General features: G+C 37.5%; 1 pseudogene; it reads left to right on the top strand.

The window, feature by feature from the left end:
- Nucleotides 1–2,811: 2,811 nt before the first annotated feature.
- Nucleotides 2,812–17,986, top strand: LOC148938377 (protein transport protein Sec24C pseudogene; annotated as a pseudogene).
- Nucleotides 17,987–17,991: the final 5 nt, after the last annotated feature.

Genomic DNA, 17,991 nt, shown 5'->3' with positions numbered 1-17,991 from the left:
GGAACACTTTACATCAGTGTCTCCCAAAACTTTCATGATAGTGGTTTCAAATTGTTCAATTGCGCCCTACCTTAAGTAAAATAATGACTGTTAATAAATAATAAATCAAAATAAATAAAATTGAAGCACCTCATTTCTTTTTTGTTTATTAACATAAATTATGTAAATTACAAGTAATTCTAAAAATTAGCCTGCAAATCCTACATAAATTTAAATTTCAAAGACGAGTTGTTCATGGCTCAGCGGGTTCAAACACGGGTTGTTCTCGTCCAGTGCATCAAGCGTTGTGTATCTATGCATCAAACACGGAGTTGAAACTTTGAACCCGCTGAAACTAGACAAAACTAGACGAAAAACTAGAAACTTGAAACCAGACGAGAACAACCCGTGTTCGAACCCGCTGAGCCTGAAAACGCGGCTTAAGTAAAGAGAAACTCGTGCTTAAAGTCCAAATTTTAAAAAGATTAAATAAAAAAAACAAGTTTTTTAACTGAAAGGCTTCTGCTAGGCTTCCATATTACAATAAGGTGGTCACTCATACCAATAGCGGGGAGAGTGTAGGGGGGATTATAGAACTCCTCAATATTGGTAAAGATAAGGTCTAGTACATTTTCCTCGCGTGTTGGGACTTCAACAACTTGCGTATGTGAGAGTGAACTTGAGAGCCAGCTAGCCTTTAAATCATTATTATTTGAAAAAACTACGTTTTCTAAAGAGTTAAAGAGGCTGAGTTACAAGGTCGAACCTTAAAACGTAAAGGGATTAGGAGGCACACAAAGGGGGCTGCCGCCCCCCGAACCCCCTGCTTTTGCAGGCTTTAAATAAAAAAAAGTTTTTTAAACTGAAAGTAAGGAGCGACATTAAATCTTAAAACGAACAGAAATTATTCCGTATATGAAAGGGGCTGTGCCCTCCTCAACGCCTCGCTCTTTACGCTAAAGTTTTTATTGTTAAAAAAAAAGAGTTGTGAGAAAGTCAAACTTTAGCGTAAAGAGCGAGGCGTTGAGGAGGGCACAGCCCCTTTCATATACGGAATAATTTCTGTTCGTTTTAAGATTTAATGTCGTTCCTTACTTTCAGTTTAAAGAACTTTTTTTTTATTTAAAGGCTGCGAAAGCGGGGGCTGGGGGCGGCAGCCCCCCAACTGTGCCTCCTAATCCCTGTACGTTTTAAGGTTCGACCTTGTAGCTCAGCCTCTTTAACTCTTTAGAAAACGTAGTTTTTTTCAAATAATTTCTGCACGTTTCTGTACAGTTTATTACTTATTATTGCTTGACTAACTGTTAGCTGATTGTGTCAGGAGTTAAAGATGGGGGCTGCCGCCCCCCAAACCCCCCGCTCTTGAACATTCTTGTGTTAAGGCTTTTAATTCCTGAATACTCAAATCACGCCGTACAGGGTGCCTCCTAATCCCTGTACGTTTTAAGGTTTGAACTTGTGACTCAGCCTCTTTAACAGCCCCCCAACTGTGCCTCCTAATCCCTGTACGTTTTAAGTGTCGACCTTGTAACTCAGCCTCTTTAACTCTTTAGAAAACGTATTTTTTTTCTAATAATTTAAAAAAAGAAAAAAAAGAGAAACGAACTTTAAGTGGTTATATTTGGGTTTTGGAAAACAGGGAAGAAGTGATCGGATTGAGCTGAAATTTCGAGGATAAGCTCCCGGGCCCTAGTAAAGCTTAACCTCTAAATTTCAACCCAATCGGACAACGTTAAAGGAGGGCTGTTGTCGGAGGGTCAAAACTTCCGGCCAACTTTTAACCATGAAGATAAAGTCGGAGGAGGGTGAAATTTTGCACGTTTCTTAGTTTGAGCTTGGGCTACGAAATGCGATTACCGCTGTCTCTCTGCGACCGCTAGGACCGGAAATCGCTTAACATTGTGGTGGGTCGCCTCTTCATAGAGGCACAAGTGTGCCTCCTTGAATGTCGCCCAGGATCTGAATGGCAGCGTATGGGTCTTGGGATCTTATGTAGTCAACCGAATGCTGTAGGTAGAGTACGAGTTCCTTTCGGAACGATGCTCTTGGCGGGTAGTAGACTACACCAAAAATGATTGACGATACTTCTTTTGGTAAGTATCGGGGCCTTGCAAAGCCACAGAACTTCGTGCTCAGGTTTCCTAGGGATAGGGATATTTAGGGCTCGATTCGGAATTGCAGACTTGCAAAGAAAACCAACTCCGCCACCATGACTCATAATGTCCCCGTCCTTATTTAATGTTGGCAGTAGATACACATCGTACCCGGAAATAACCGTGCATGTGTTAGACGCAGACCAGGTTTTGCACGAGCAAGCTACTTCGATGTCATGTTGTATGAGGGTGATTTCCAGCTCTTCAACTTTATTCCCAAGAGAGCGGACGTTGGCGAGCAGAATTTATGGAAATGAATACTTCTGCTTTGTGTAATTACAATCCTTTGTTGTACCGTGTAGAGTTCGGTGTCTTTGGGCATCCATTTGAGCTGAGCGCTGAGTATACTTGGGGTTGTATTTTAAGGTTGCAACAGGTGTTTTCACTTGTTGAAGGTGACCTTTTTGTTGAGTGTAAGGTGGTGGGAGTTGTTCATGGAGTAAAGCTTGATTTATTGGTGGTGGGATTGAGAGGTGGAAATCAAGAATGGGCTGTGTTAGACTAGCGACTCGATGAGCTGTGAAAATCTGTTCCTCGTTGGAAAATGGGGAGTAATAATTTGGTGAGCTGGCGGGATAGTTAGTCTGATATCTGGTACGGGCCCGTATGGTATAGCGTGCCATCTTATTGGGGGGGCGGGGAGCCACGGTCTTCGGTAGGGGGGAGGGGGAGCTATAGGATGTATGCTGTTGTCGTTCCTCGGAGGCGTGAGTTTCAACTGCATTAAGGGGACAATTCTCAGTAAACGATCTCCTGTTCTGATATCTTGTTTCCCAACTTCGCATTTTGCAGGGAACCCGTTTTTTGACTGCTTCCTGTGCGTTTTTTATTGCCCCATGTAGGCGACGTTTAGCTGGCAGGTGCACTTTAGGACAGTCGTTCACGAAGCAAAGACCACAGGAGAACTTTCGGCAAGGCTCTTTGTGTACCAATATACATTGATCGTTGCCACATTTTCCCCTATAGAAATCTGTGCAGATGTGTAGAAAGGGACAATCCACACTGTTTTGGCAAATTCTGAAGTCTGAAGGTTTCGTCAAGTCTGAAGATTTCTGATTTCGTGTTTCAATATAAGCATGCGTTGTCTACCTGCAATCAGCAAGTCCATGTTTTCTTTTCACTATAAAAATAGTTCATGAGACACCAATAATAATTTTACAATGTGCTGTTTTTTTCTCTTTCGACGAGCCAGATTACCCAAGCTCTGAAAAGCGTGAAGGAAACTGACAGTTCGGCATTTCTTATGTTTTTTAAGTATGATTGCCCGTTACTTGTGTCACATTTTCAGTTAATTTTCCGAATGTGTCTCGTGCAATCAATGGTGCCTGATCGTTTCCTTAGTGGCCTTTTAACATCTATGCCCAAAAGAGGTAAAGACCCAAATATTTGTGCCAATTTTAGGCCTATTACAGTTTCTTGTTTTTTAAGTAAGATTTTGAGTATGTTCTTCTTCTAGATATTGCTAATAAGTACGATTTCACGCCCTACCAACTGGGCTTTCGTAAAGGTATAGGTTGCAATCAAGCCCACTTATATTCTGACTAAGTCAGGGGCGGGTCCAGGATTTTGTTTGGGGGGAGGAGGGGGGGGGGCAAAATAGGTTGATCCGATAAAAAAAATTGGGTCGGGGGCAAAATATGTTCATCCGATAAACTTTGGTTAGGAGCAAGTTTAATTAATGCAAACTTGAGTTAATTAAGGGAATTACACTAGTTTAGACTACGCTAGGAGGCGCGTGCCCCCCTCCCCTGGATCCGCCACTGGACTAAGTTGATGGAAGATCTAGTTAAAGAGAAGTGTTCAATGGAAACAAGGCCAATATTGCGTGTTAAACAGTTTAAATGGCTTGGCCTTGCCTTCGGTTCGTCGCTAATTTCTACATGTTCTTTGATTCTTAGCATGGTACTCTAGAGCCTACGAATTTCGTACGGTAAGATTGTTCCTAGTCGTACACGTTTCAACAGAAGAGGCCTGGTGTGACTGTATTCAGGTTACTGCTCCCCAACAATTGATTTTCTCAGTATTGTTCACCGGAAAAGGGATGAGAAACTACTGAGGATAGGTTACATAGGTACTGTTAGTAGCTAATTTCCCATCCTTGGTCCCACCGCGACAGGAAAATTTTTGGACAGGAAACAGGAAAAAACATCTGCTACCAAATATCCCGACACAGCTGAGAGTTCATTAGAAGGGCTATGATGCCATACAGGACAGGTATATTTTAACAGTGGTCTTATAAAAGAAATGTATGAGAAGAGAATAGAAAAGGAAGACTTAAATTTACTCAAGGACTATAGAAGAGGGAGGAAGGAATTGATATTTTTCAGGATGATCAAAACAGAATTCCCACCGAAGGTCAAAACATACAGTAAACCCATAAATTTTTTTCTAAATTAATTATTTTTTACGAAAAACTTAATTTTTTATATACAATATTGATTAATGACGTCATAGTCGTTGGATGCAGTTAGTATCCGGGTTGCAGCGGTAGATAGCAACCTAGTAAGAGACGATCACGTCCAATGTTAAGAAATATAAAAACCCATAGTTCCTAACAAAGGAGTCAGATCAAAACAAAAAGTACACCATTAGAACCGCCTTGTCCGAAACCCCTGTATAGGAAACTTTCTGTCCCTTGGCTTGAACAGCAAGGGAAATATATTGGCTTGAAAATCAAGAAAATTGACTTTAACCACGTTATTCTCAACAAACGGGATATTTTATTCTTTTTTTCTTTTTTTTGTATCCAGAGATAGCTTGGCACTGGAACATCATAGAGGGTTGTTCAATAGCTCATTTTAAAGGAAATTAATTGGGTTAAAAATCTATAGTAACTAAAATAAATTATTTCTAAAAGAGAATAAATTTTTCCACCAAAAACTGCATTTTTGATGTCTTTTCACACTGCAGTCTTTCAAACATTACATTAAAGGACGAACTATAGCCCATAGTAATTGGAATCCGGGTTGCAGTGGTAGTTACAATAAAGAACGAACTCTAACCTATAATACTAACTGAAAGGTGTGAATGGGTGTGTTGAACGGTTTTACAGTATCCGGATTGCATCGGTAGCTATCAACCTAGTTATATAAAGGCTCGATCATCGAATTTATCCGGGTTGCAGCGGTAGCTAGCAACCTAGTAAGAGACGATCACGTCCAATGTTAAGAAATATAAAACCCCATAGTTCCTAAGAAAAGAGTCAGGTCAAAACAAAAAGTACACCATTAGAACCACCTTGTCCGAAATCCCTCTATAGGAAACTTTCTGTCCCTTGGCTTGAACAGCAAGGGAAATATATTGGCTTGAAAATCAAGAAAAGTGGCAGCTACTACAACATTCTTCCTAAACGGGATATTTTTTTCTTTTTTTCTTTTTTTCTTTGTTTCCAGAGATAGCTTGGCACTGGAACATCGTAGAGGGTTGTTCAATAGCTCATTTTAAAGGAAATTAATTGGGTTAAAAACCTTTTGTAACTAAAATAAATTATTTCTAAAAGAGAATAAATTTTTCCACCAAAAACTGCATTTTCGATGTCTTTTCACACTGCAGTCTTTCAAACATAATCGTATACCAGCGGTAAGATTTGAACCCACGCCTCCGAAGAGACTGGTGGCTAACACCAGTGCCTTGGACCACTTGGCCAGGTTGCCTCTCATAAATAATATATATGTGAATCCGGGTTGCAGCAGTAGCTAGCAATCTAGTAAGAGACGATCAGTCCAATGCTAAGAAATATAACAAAACTCCTAAAAATAGAGTCAGATCAAAACAAAAGTACATCATTAGAATTACCTTGTCAGAAACCCTACTAGATAAATATTGAATGTCGTCATAGTTTTATATTAGAGCTATGACGTGAATAGAAAAACACGAAATTATAATTGTTGTTTCTGAAGACGTCATGAAATAATATCATTGCGCTATGACGTCAATAAAATATAATAAAGAACGACCTCATGCCTATACTAAATTTAATACGCCACTGAATTATAGTATAGGTTAGTAATTCCACAGATAGCTTGGCACTGGAACATCGTAGAGAGTTGTTCAATGGCTCATTTTAAAGGAAATTAATAGTTTAAAAATATTATAGTAAAAGACGATCATTAGAAGAACAAACCATTGCATACATTGGACTTAGTTAGCTCCCTTATCCTTTGAGAGTCGTCTCTTACTACTCCAAAGAAGAAAAAGCCGTAGGATTTTTCCTGCTTCTAATCAGGGTTTACATAATCTGGGTTGTCAATCCGGGTTACATTATTATAGTAAAGAACGATCTCTCATTCGGGTTGCAGCGGTAGCTAGCACCCTAGTAAAAGACGATCACGTCCAATGTTAAGAAATATAAAAACCCATAGTTCCTAAAAAAGGAGTCAGATCAAAACAAAAAGTACACAATTAGAACCGCCTTGTCCGAAACCCCTGTATAGGAAACTTTCTATCCCTTGGCTTGAACAGCAAGGGAAATATATTGGCTGGAAAATCAAGAAAAGTGGCAGCTACTACAACATTCTTCCTAAACGGGATATTTTTTTCTTTTTTTCTTTGTTTCCAGAGAGAGCTTGGCACTGAAACATCATAGAGGGTTGTTCAATAGCTCATTTTAGAGGAAATTAATTGGGTTAAAAACCTTTTGTAACTAAAATAAATTATTTCTAAAAGAGAATAAATTTTTCCACCAAAAACTGCATTTTCGATGTCTTTTCACACTGCAGTCTTTCAAAACATAATCGTTTACCAGCGGTAAGATTTGAACCCACGCCTCCGAAGAGACTGGTGGCTAACACCAGTGCCTTGGACCACTCGGCCAGGTTGCCTCTCATAAATAATATATATGTGAATCCGGGTTGCAGCAGTAGCTAGCAATCTAGTAAGAGACGATCAGTCCAATGCTAAGAAATATATAACAAAACTCCTAAAAATAGAGTCAGATCAAAACAAAAGTACATCATTAGAATTACCTTGTCTGAAACCCTACTAGATAAATATTGAATGTTGTCATAGTTTTATATTAGAGCTATGACGTGAATAGAAAAACACGAAATTATATTGTTGTTTCTGAAGACGTCATGAAATAATATCATTGCGCTATGACGTCAATAAAATCATTACGCTGTGACGTCACAATTACTATATAAGAAGCGTCAGAACTGTAAATGTTCACATTCATAATTACATAATGGTTTCAATCAAGCAAGCTGCACGCAAATTGAAAAAACAGTACTACACAAACAACAGAGATAGTATCTTGAAAAGAAAAAAGCAAAGGTATTCAACCGACCAGGCGTATCGAGAAGTAATCAAACAAAACAGCAAGATGTGTTATCACAATGATGAAGATTATAGACATGCAAAAATTGAGACAGCCAAACAAAAGATCAAGGAACGGTATGCTAATGATGAAGATTACAGAGAAGCAACAATTGAGCAGGCTAGACAAAAGAGCAAGGAACGGTATGACAATGATGAATATTACAGAGAAGCAAGAATTGAGCAGGCTAGACAAAAGATCAAGGAGCGTTATCATAATGATAAACTTTATAGAGAAGCAACAATTGAGAAGGCTAGACAAATTACTTTAAAGAACGATCTTCAGTCCATAGTAACTGAAGTATTATAAGGAACCATTATATAGATGATGCTTACAGTAATCAAAGGTTACTGTTAACAATGTGTTGAAGAGATATTAAGACGATCATTGGAATTTCAAACCATTGCATACATTAGAATTAGTTAGCCACTTGATTGTTTGAGGTTCGTCTCTTACTATTTCAAAGAAGAAAAGCCGTAGGCTTTTTCTGTTGGTAACCAGGTTATTATTAATGGTTAACGATTCAGTTTATGTTTAATGGCTCATTTTAAAGGAAATTACTACATCTAGTGTATTGTGTAATTAATTAGGCAAAGGACGAAAGGAAATCATATTATTCAAAGAACAAAAGAATAAAGGAAATATGTTCTGTATAATACAGAAGATTCCAGAAGAAAGTTTATAATAAAGATCGAACTCTTCCCTATACTAACTTTTATACGCAACTTCACTATAGTTAAGATTACAGTATTTATATTTTTTTACATTAAAAGACGATCACTGAAATAACAAACCATTCCATACATTGGACTTAGTTAGCTACTTGATTGTTCGAGTTTCGTCTCTTACTATTTAAAAGAAGAAAAAGCCGTAGGCTTTTTCCTGTTTGTATTTATAGTTAAAAAACGAACTCAAGTCCGAAGAAACTGAACACTGTGGTTCATTAATATTATCTTCATTATTTTAGCAAGAATGTAAATAAACAATGTAAACAAACAAATGTTTACAATAAACAATTACATTACAATTACATTTCTTTTTTAAATTTTAAATTGAAAAGATAGTGCTTTTAATTCAACATATTAAAAGTTCTCCCCGACGGGGAATCGAACCCCCTTCTTTAAAGTAAAGAACGACCTCTAGCCTATGCTAAACGAAACAAGCTATTGACAATCATATAAAAGGCAGTAATGTTTATAGGTTTACTTTAAGAACTGGACATTGTCCGGGTTGAAGCGGTAGCTAGCAATCCAGGTTGCAGCGGTAGCTAGCAACCTAGTAAGAGACGATCGCGTCCCTTAACAAAAACTGCAATAGCCCATACTCCTGAAAATAAAGTCAGATCAGAGCAAGAAACGAATGAATCCGAATAGCTTAAGAAAAAGCACACTGTACATAATGGATCAAAACAGTTCATTATAAATGGGGACAAAGTAAGTTTCATCGGATATAGCTTAAATCCGGGTTGCAGCGGTAGCTAGCAACCTAATAAGACACGATTACGTCCAATGTTAAGAAATATAAAAACCCATAGCTCCTAAAAAAGGAGTCAGATCAAAACAAAAGTAAACCGTTTAGAACCGCCTTATCCGAAACCCCTGTATAGTAAACTTTCTGTCCCTATTGGCTTGAAAATCAACAAAAGTGGCAGCTACTACAACATTCTGCCTAAACGGGATATTTTTTTTCTTTCTTTTCCAGAGATAGCTTGGCACTGGAACATCGCAGAGATTTGTTCAATAGCTCATTTTAAAGGAAATTAATTGGGTTACAAATCTATAGTAACTAAAATAAATTATTTCTAAAAGAGAATAAAGTTTTCCACCAAAAACTGCATTTTTGATGTCTTTTCACACTGTAATTAACTAGACCCCTCCTTCATTACAGTAACGAACGATCTCTCGCCAATAGAACTGATATACGGTGGCGCCAGGGGTAGTACAGTAAGGACCGAAGTCTATCTCATAGTAACTAATGCAACGGGAAAAAGAAACGTCTAGTAAAGAACGACCCTCTGCTTTGAATATATTGCAATTTACAAGGAACTGCGTTACAAATATCATCCGGGTTGCAGCGGTAGCTTGCTCTCTAGTAAGAGACAATCACGTCCAATGTTAAGGAATATATTAGCCCATTACTCCTAAAAATAGTCAGATTAAAATTATAATAAAGAACGACTTCTTCCCTATGCTAAATTTTATACGCCACTTAATTATTACATTAAAAGACGATTATTGGAATAACGAACAATTGTATGCATTGGAATTAGTTAGCTACTTGATTGTTTGAGGTTCGTCTCTTACTATTTCAAATAGGAAAAAGCCGTAGGCTTTTTCCTGTTTGTAATCAGTTTTTTATATTTTATAGGCCACTGAACTATAGTATAGGCAAGTAAAGTTATATTTAAGGTCAATATATTCAAAATTTCCATTAAAAGACGATCATTGTTATAATAAAGAACGAATATTTTACCGATTATCTACTAATAACCATATATGACGTAATAAGTGACATGACGTAATATCTAAAACCTATTGTGTACTAATAACCATATATGACTTAATGAGCGACGTGACGTAAAAATTTATTTTCGTTTTTAGTTCAGAATCGCTAAAGTTATAAACTGCAAAAATATTTATTGTGTCTGAACAATAGTTTTAATCTTTTAATTTAGACTAGAAAAATACCTGAAAATTTAAAAATTAGTTTAATTTTTTGTTAGGTTCTTGATACTTGATACGTGACTTAAACATTCAACTAATGGTTACATAATGGTTTCAATCAAGCAAGCTACACGCAAGTTGAAGAAACAGTACTACCAAAAAAACAGAGATAGCATCTTTAATAGAGAAAAGCAAAGGTATTCAACCGACCAGGCGTATCAAGATGCAAAAATTGATAGTGACAAACAGCGTTATTATAATGATGTAGTTTATAGACATGCGAAAATTGAGAGAGCCAAACAAAAGATTAAGGAACAGTATGATAATGATGAAGATCATAGAGAAGCAACAATTGAGACAGCCAAACAAAAAAGCAAGGAACGGTATGATAACGATATAGATTACCGAAACAAACATAAGAAAAAAGTTGCTACCAGAATAATGGGTAGATACTGGGGTGACAAAAGCTATAATGAAAAAATTAAATTCTCTGCGAGGTTGTACCGAAGAACGCATAAGGACAAAGGGAAAAATTACATTCAGAAATACAAGAAGATGGCAAAAATGCAGGCTGATCTTTGTAAATTGAGAAACATTTTACGCATGTTTTATCGGGATCACGAAAAGTATTCAAAATTACAGATTAAAATTCTCTTTGAAAGAGCGGATGCTGTTGAAAAGTCGGCTAGAAATGCTTTGACAAAGCTTCATAGTAATATCCAAAAGAAATGTTGTCAGTTTAATGAAACGCTTCCAAAGTATGGACTGGCAACTGCGGAACAGTTTATAGATACAATGGAAAATGTTTGACAACACAGTGAATATACAGAGGCGTACTTCTTAGAAAATTCGCATATTAATTTTGGAAGGAGCAATTGCAGTTTATGTAGCAGCAATAAAAATATATATACAAGCATACCTATCAGCAGCGAAGGAGAAGCAATGTTTTTCAATTATGGCGAAAACGAGCCTGTTAGGGTTATTAGTATATGTGTTTGTAAGACTAATGATTTAGAACAAATTCCTGGAACACCGACTCAAGAAAAAAGTATAACTGTGTTTTAAACAGTTCTTTTAGTTCTACTGAATATTTGGCAAAAAATTCTCTGTGTAGTAGAACAAACTGTCCTGAAAAGTACGAGACAACTATTGAAAAATCCTCTGAATCTAGATCTGACAAGGAAATTATGATGGCTGAAGTCACCTATAACAATCTGAGTAAACATTCAAAACGAAAAATTGGGCAGCAGGTTACTTGGCAATGTCACCCTGATATCTGCAAGCTCTATCCGACGGATATTGAATTATGTCAAATTCTTTTTGAAATCCTTGAAAATAATATAGTATTAAAAGTTTCAACTGACAAAATAGTTAATTTCTACCTTGGCGGCTTGGATTATTGTGAAATCAATTACAGGGACACAAGAAAGCATGGGAATTTGTTGTACTGTAGCCCAAATGAGGGATGTCAGAGCTATTTGCGTTCTCTAAGGGCACTAGGTCCATATTTTACTGTCTTGACTTGTTTCATTAATAGTGTATATAATGCAGTATCAAAATCTAAGATTATACAACATATTAATCTACTGAAAGTCGAGGGTTCGTACAAGGAACTAAGTCATTATATAGAAGAAGTGTCAAGTAGACTGTCGTAATAATAGTCAAGACTTCATCTACGGTGATAGCAATATTAGAGTTTCTGTCGATAAAAATACAACAATAAAATTATTCGGTGAGAGCCTTGATGAGGTAGCTAACTTCAGGGATGTATTCTCCATAATGTATTGTGAAAACTGCGAGCAGATAAAGACAAAATACCAATTGAAGAGTCTAAGACCCCTTTCAAATAAGAAAGGTTTTGATGTAATGATGGCCACTATTTTAGAACACCTACAACAGGACATACCCAAAGATGACAGAGAACAGCTAATTCATTGTACAGGTTGGAAAGAGGATTTCATAGATTTATTCTCTGTCTGTGATTACTGTGCTGGGAAAATGTTGAAAAGTGAGGAGAATGTCCGATCAGTATTAAATAACCTTCATATAGACTGTACACCGGAATATATAAAGTATTTAAATAATTTTGAAATGGCAATGATTCGATTTGTAATGCCTTGTCTTACGATCGTCAGATTAGGGCAAGTAACTGAATTGAAGAGACCTAGAACAGAACTTGTTGACGATCTTAAGGGGAGAATAGTATATCTACCTGTTGATGTGCAAGCAAATGCAGATATTCAGCCTGAAAAACTTCTTAACATTGATAGTTTTGTAGTCATTGAAGTCTACTTACAACAAGAATGTTTGGACTGCACTAATAGATCTGAGAAAAGTCCATGAAGCACTGTTGTGGTTAAGAGAGAACAACAGTCTCTATAAAACAATACGTGCATACACCCTAGAAGACTTAAATAAAATACTTGAAGCACGTCTTGCTGAAAAAGCGGTTGGTGTTGATAATTTACCTGAAATACCGGAAGCTGCAATCCTTCAGAAACTGACAGAAAGCGCATAATCTACATTGGTTGAACATTTTTCTGTCCAGCCTCTCAATTCAGCGGTTCCAAAAGACTTCATAGAAGATTTTAAGCAGATGAAAGATCTTGGTACTGACAAATTTCAAATCAAGAAACTAAAAGGTGAGAGTGAAGACTTATTTCAGGAAGAACTTGATCTAAAAGTGTTTCCAAATCTTTTCCCGAAAGGCAAATATGGCTTGCGTGACAAGGCAAGACCTTTTCGGATTAGGAATGCAGAATATTTTAAATCAAGGTTTCTTAGCAGACATACTAAGTTTTGTCTTGACAAACAGTATCTTTTTCACAGCTTCCAATTGCAAGAATTCTCTTACATGTGTAATAGCGTCGGTCATATGTTGCGGACTATGAAACCAAATCAAAATGCTCGTCAATTTATAGACAGGCTTCATTCCCGTGATGGAGAGATGGAAGCGACTTTGTTTTCTGTTCAATCAAAAATCAGAGGATCTCAGAAGTATTTTCAATCTCTTTCCTATAAAATAAAGTCAATGATTGAGCAATTGGGTCCACCGACTTTGCTTCTGACAGTTTCATGTGCTGAGTGGTACTCTCCTGAATTTATTGACTATTTACGGACTCTCCATAAGAACTTACCTGGTGTAGCAAAAATGACCCCACCAGAGTTGACGTGTCTAGATCCAGTTGCTCATGCACTTTGACAAAAATGGACACCTATATTTAATGAGCTAATTTGTTCAAAGACAAATCCTTTGTTTGGTAAAATTAAGGATCATTTCTGGCGTATCGAGTATCAGAAACGAGGTGCGCCTCATGTACATTGTGTATTGTTGATTGAAGATGTTTTAATAAAGAACGACCTCTTGCCTATACTAAATTTTATAGGCCACTTAACTATAGTATAGGCTAGTACAGTTATTATATTTAAGGTCAATATATTAAAATTTTCCACTAAAAGCCGGTCATTGGAATAAAAACCCAATACATACATTTGATTTAGTTAGCTACTTGATTGTTTGAGGCTAGTCTCTTACTATTTCAAAGAAGAAAAAGCCGTAGGCTTTTTCCTGTTTGTAATCAATTTTACATAAAGGCTCGATCATCGAATTTAAGCTGAAAATAAGTAAAGGACAATTATGCCTCCATATATTCACAGTGATGTATAATCCGGGCTGCAGCGGTAGCTAGCAACCTAGTAAGAGACGATCACGTCCAATGTTAAGAAATAAAAAAACCATAGCTCCTAAAAAAGTAGTCAGATCAAAACAAAAAGTGCACCATTAAAACCACCTTGTCCGAAACCCCTGTATAGGAAATTTTCTGTCATTTGGCTTGAACAGCAAGGGATATATGTTGGCTTGGAAATCAAGAAAATTGACTTTAATCACGTTATTCTCCACAAACGGGATATTTTTTTCTTTCTTTCTTTTGTTTCCAGAGATAGCTTGGCACTGGAACATTGTAGAGAGTTGTTCAATGGCTCATTTTAAAGGAAATATCTAGATCTAGTGCTATTTGTACTTAATTTTTTTTTAATTAATTATTTTTTACGAAAAACTTAATTTTTTATATACAATATTGATCAATGACGTCATAGTCGTTGGATGTAGTTAGTATTACATAAAGGCTCGATCATCGAATTTAAGCTGAAACTAAGTAAAGGACAATTATGCCTCCATATATTCACAGTGATGTATAAGATTTCCCATTACATCTGCAAACTGTTCCACAGTTGCCGGTCCATACCTTGGAAACTTTTCACTAAACATTCAACATTTCTTTTGGATATTACTATGAAGTTTTGCGAAAGCATCTCTAGCTGACTTTTCAACAAAATCTATTCTTTCAGAGATAATTTTAATCTTTAATTTTGAATATTTTTCGTAATCCCGGTAAAACATTCGTAAAATTTTTCTCAATTTACAAAGATCAGCCTGTGCGATCTTTGCAGCTTGTGTAAACTGCAAAAATATCCTTGGTATCCGAGCAATAGTTTGAATATTTCAATACAAGCTAGAAAAATACCTTAAAATGTTAAAATTAGTTTTATTTTTGGTTAGGTTCTAACTACCCGATGTGGGATTGACTATGTATTTTCAGACCAAAAAATTCCATTTTTTAATATTTATTTTATTTTTCAGTTTAGAATCGCTTAAGTTATTATGTAAACTGCAAAAATATTTATGATATCTGAGCAATAATTTTTATCTTTTCATTCAAACTAACAAAATACCTGAAAATTTAAAAATTAGTTTTATTTTTGCAGTTACCGGGGCAGCCTGGTATTAGACCAGCATCATTAAGGAATTTGACAGGACAAATGCAAAATATGTCAAATTCTCAACAAATGACCCAATTGAATGACATGGGAAACAATATACCAACACAGGGATATGTAAATGGAACGGCTAGTGGCAATATTACCCCAACTGGCCCTACTTTTCCCCAGCGGATGCCAATCACACCTGGGATGGCGTCTACTCCTGGAAGTATATCAGGACAGTTTCAACGGCCATTAGGGATGCCATTTCAAAGAATGCCAACTCGGCCTTCTCCAGTATCCAGTCCCCAAAGACCTTTGCCATCGACCATGCCTGGACAGTCTTATGGAACCCCAACCGTCAATACGCCTCAGGGTTATTTTGGCATTTCTTCCCAATATCCCACGCAACCAACATCAAATCAACTGTCAAATATTGGTGTTGGACCCGCGGAACCCGTTGGAATTCAACCCTTAGCCTCCTCCCCTGCGAAAACTTTTACTGCTGCAGGACAGCCTTTAAGTATGCCACCACAGCCTCAGGCGATGCAGCAGATGGGAATCCGTCCTCTGCCGCAGCAACGTATGCCCAGTCAGCCTGGAAGCTATCCTGTGCAAGGCCAATTCCATCAGGCTGGTGGGCCTGCTCAAATTCCCCGTCCAGGCTATCCTCAACCTGGAATAGTGCCTCCTGGACGCTATCAGCAGCCAGGCGCATATCAAGGAGTGTCTTCTGGGTACGCTGGACCCACGGGGTATGTACAACAAAAGCCGCCAGGATTAGACTCGGATATGGTTCCCAACACAACTGCTGTTTGGCGTGAAGATTTAGAGAAATATAGTGGAAAACCGTTCGAAACTGATTCTAAAGGTGTTGTTCCTCCTCTAGCTGCCACAGACTTCAGTGCAGTTGATAAAGGAATTTGTAACCCAAAATTTATAAGATCCACTCTCTATGGCATTCCAAACTCGCCAGATCTGGTGAAGCAGACGTTAATTCCTTTGGGACTCATAATTAGTCCACTTGCGCAGCTTAAAGAAGATGAAACTTCACCCGTAGTTGTTGATTTTAGTGTAACAGGTCCCCCTCGTTGCGTCAGATGCAAAGCATACATGTCACCCTTCATGAAGTTTGTAGATGGAGGCCGAAGATTTACCTGTCCGTTATGTAAGGGAATCTCGGACGTACCGCAAGACTACATGGCATACCTTGATAACAGAGGGGAAAGAACTGATAAATATCAACGTCCTGAATTATTCCTTGGTAGCTATGAATTTTTAGTCTCGAAAGAGTATTGCAGAGAGAGCACTTTACCTAACCATCCAGCTTTTATATTCGTAATTGATGTTTCATATAACAATATGAAGAATGGACTAGTTACCTTCTTGTGTTCATACATGAACCAAATTTTGGAAAACATACCTCGGGAAAACGATGATACTTTGGTTGACATTGGTTTCATTACATTCAGCGATGAAGTCCATTTTTGGGATTTTTCACATGCACGCCCTAGAATGATAGCCCTGTCTGATTAGCTAGAAAATTTTATCCCTCAAGCCAATTTTTTCCTTGTTAATCCAATTCAAGCTAAAAATAAAATAGATCAGTTAATGAAATTGATACCCCAATTGTATACTGAAGACCAAGGAACTCAGGCCATGTTGGGCCCAGCCATCGAAGCTGGTATGAAGGCTTTGACTGCTAGTAACAAGAATGGAAAACTGCTGGTTTTTCAATCAATTTACCTGAGTTTGGGAAGCCAGGAGGTTTAAAAGTTCGCGATGACAGAAAGCTACTAGGGACAGATACAGAGAAAAATATCCTTGCACCTCAAATCACATATTACAATGATTTGGCTCAAAAATGCGCTGAATTGGGAGTTGGCGTTGATCTGTATTTAGCAAACCCAAGTTTTATTGATGTGGCAACTCTGGCTCAAATTTCTAGGCTGAGTGGTGGAACGGTGTACAAGTACACTTACTTCTTAGCTGAGAAAGATGGTCAAAGATTGCTTGAAGACTGTGTGAGAAGTGTGCGCTTCACTTTGGCATTTGATGTGGTCATGAGGCTCCGAACGTCAACAGGTTTAAACCCGTGTAACTTTTATGGAAGTTACTTCATGTCCAATAGCAGTGATGTTGAAATGGGGGCTATGGATAGTAATAAAGCAATTACTGTGGAAATCAAATACGAAGACAAAATTCAGGATGAAGAGGCCTATTTTCAATTGGCATTTCTTTCCACTAGCCTAGATGGGAAAAGGAGGGTGCGAATTCACAACTTGGCTCTGCCCACTGTAAACCAGTTTTCAGACGTTTATAAACTGGTAGATTCAGACGCCCTTATTAATTTAATGTTAAAGCAAGCCGTGTCAACGATATTGGATTCATCACCAAAAGGCATTCGAGAAAATATGATTAAACGTGTTGCTCAGATTTTGGCCAACTATAGGAAAAACACAAATACCCAAACGAATACTGTACAACTCATCCTGCCCGAGCAGTTGAAACTGCTGCCTCTCTTTTCTATGTGTTTGATTAAAAATGATGCTTTGTCTGGTGCCCTGGATATAGTGATTGATGATCGTGCGTTGGCTATGCATATTGCGCAGACAATGGACGCAAGAACAAGCCTTTTCTTTCTCTACCCAAGGCTGTTACCCATTCACCAAATGCAAGATCCAAACAAAAACGAGGGATCATCATTCCCAGCACCAATTCGATGCTCATATGATAGAATGAAACAAGACGCGGTATATATCTTAGAAAATGGAGTGTATATGTTTATTTGGATTGGTAGTGCCGTCAGCAACGAATGGCTAAGGGATGTGCTAGGAGTCAATTCGTTCAATGAAATAGGCCTACGTTTCGAGCAACTTGACCACCTTCCTGAGTTAGATAACCCGATGTCAGAATGGGTGAGAAGTGTTGTAGATCAAATCCTTGATGAAAGACCTAGGAGTATGAAGATGACCTTTGCAAAGCCCCACGACAAAATGGAAATAATCATGAAGCGGTTCTTAGTTGAGGATTTTCAAGATATGAACAATACAGGGATGTCCTATACAGGCTTCTTACCGCACCTACACAAAGAGATTAAGCAACTTTCAAATTAACAGTA

The sequence above is a fragment of the Artemia sp. Qi Xiang Cuo genome, unplaced genomic scaffold, assembly GCF_049724085.1.
Source record: "Artemia sp. Qi Xiang Cuo unplaced genomic scaffold, ASM4972408v1 HiC_scaffold_2954, whole genome shotgun sequence".
Lineage (NCBI taxonomy): Eukaryota > Metazoa > Arthropoda > Branchiopoda > Anostraca > Artemiidae > Artemia > Artemia sp. Qi Xiang Cuo.
This window is presented reverse-complemented; position numbering and strand designations above follow the sequence as displayed.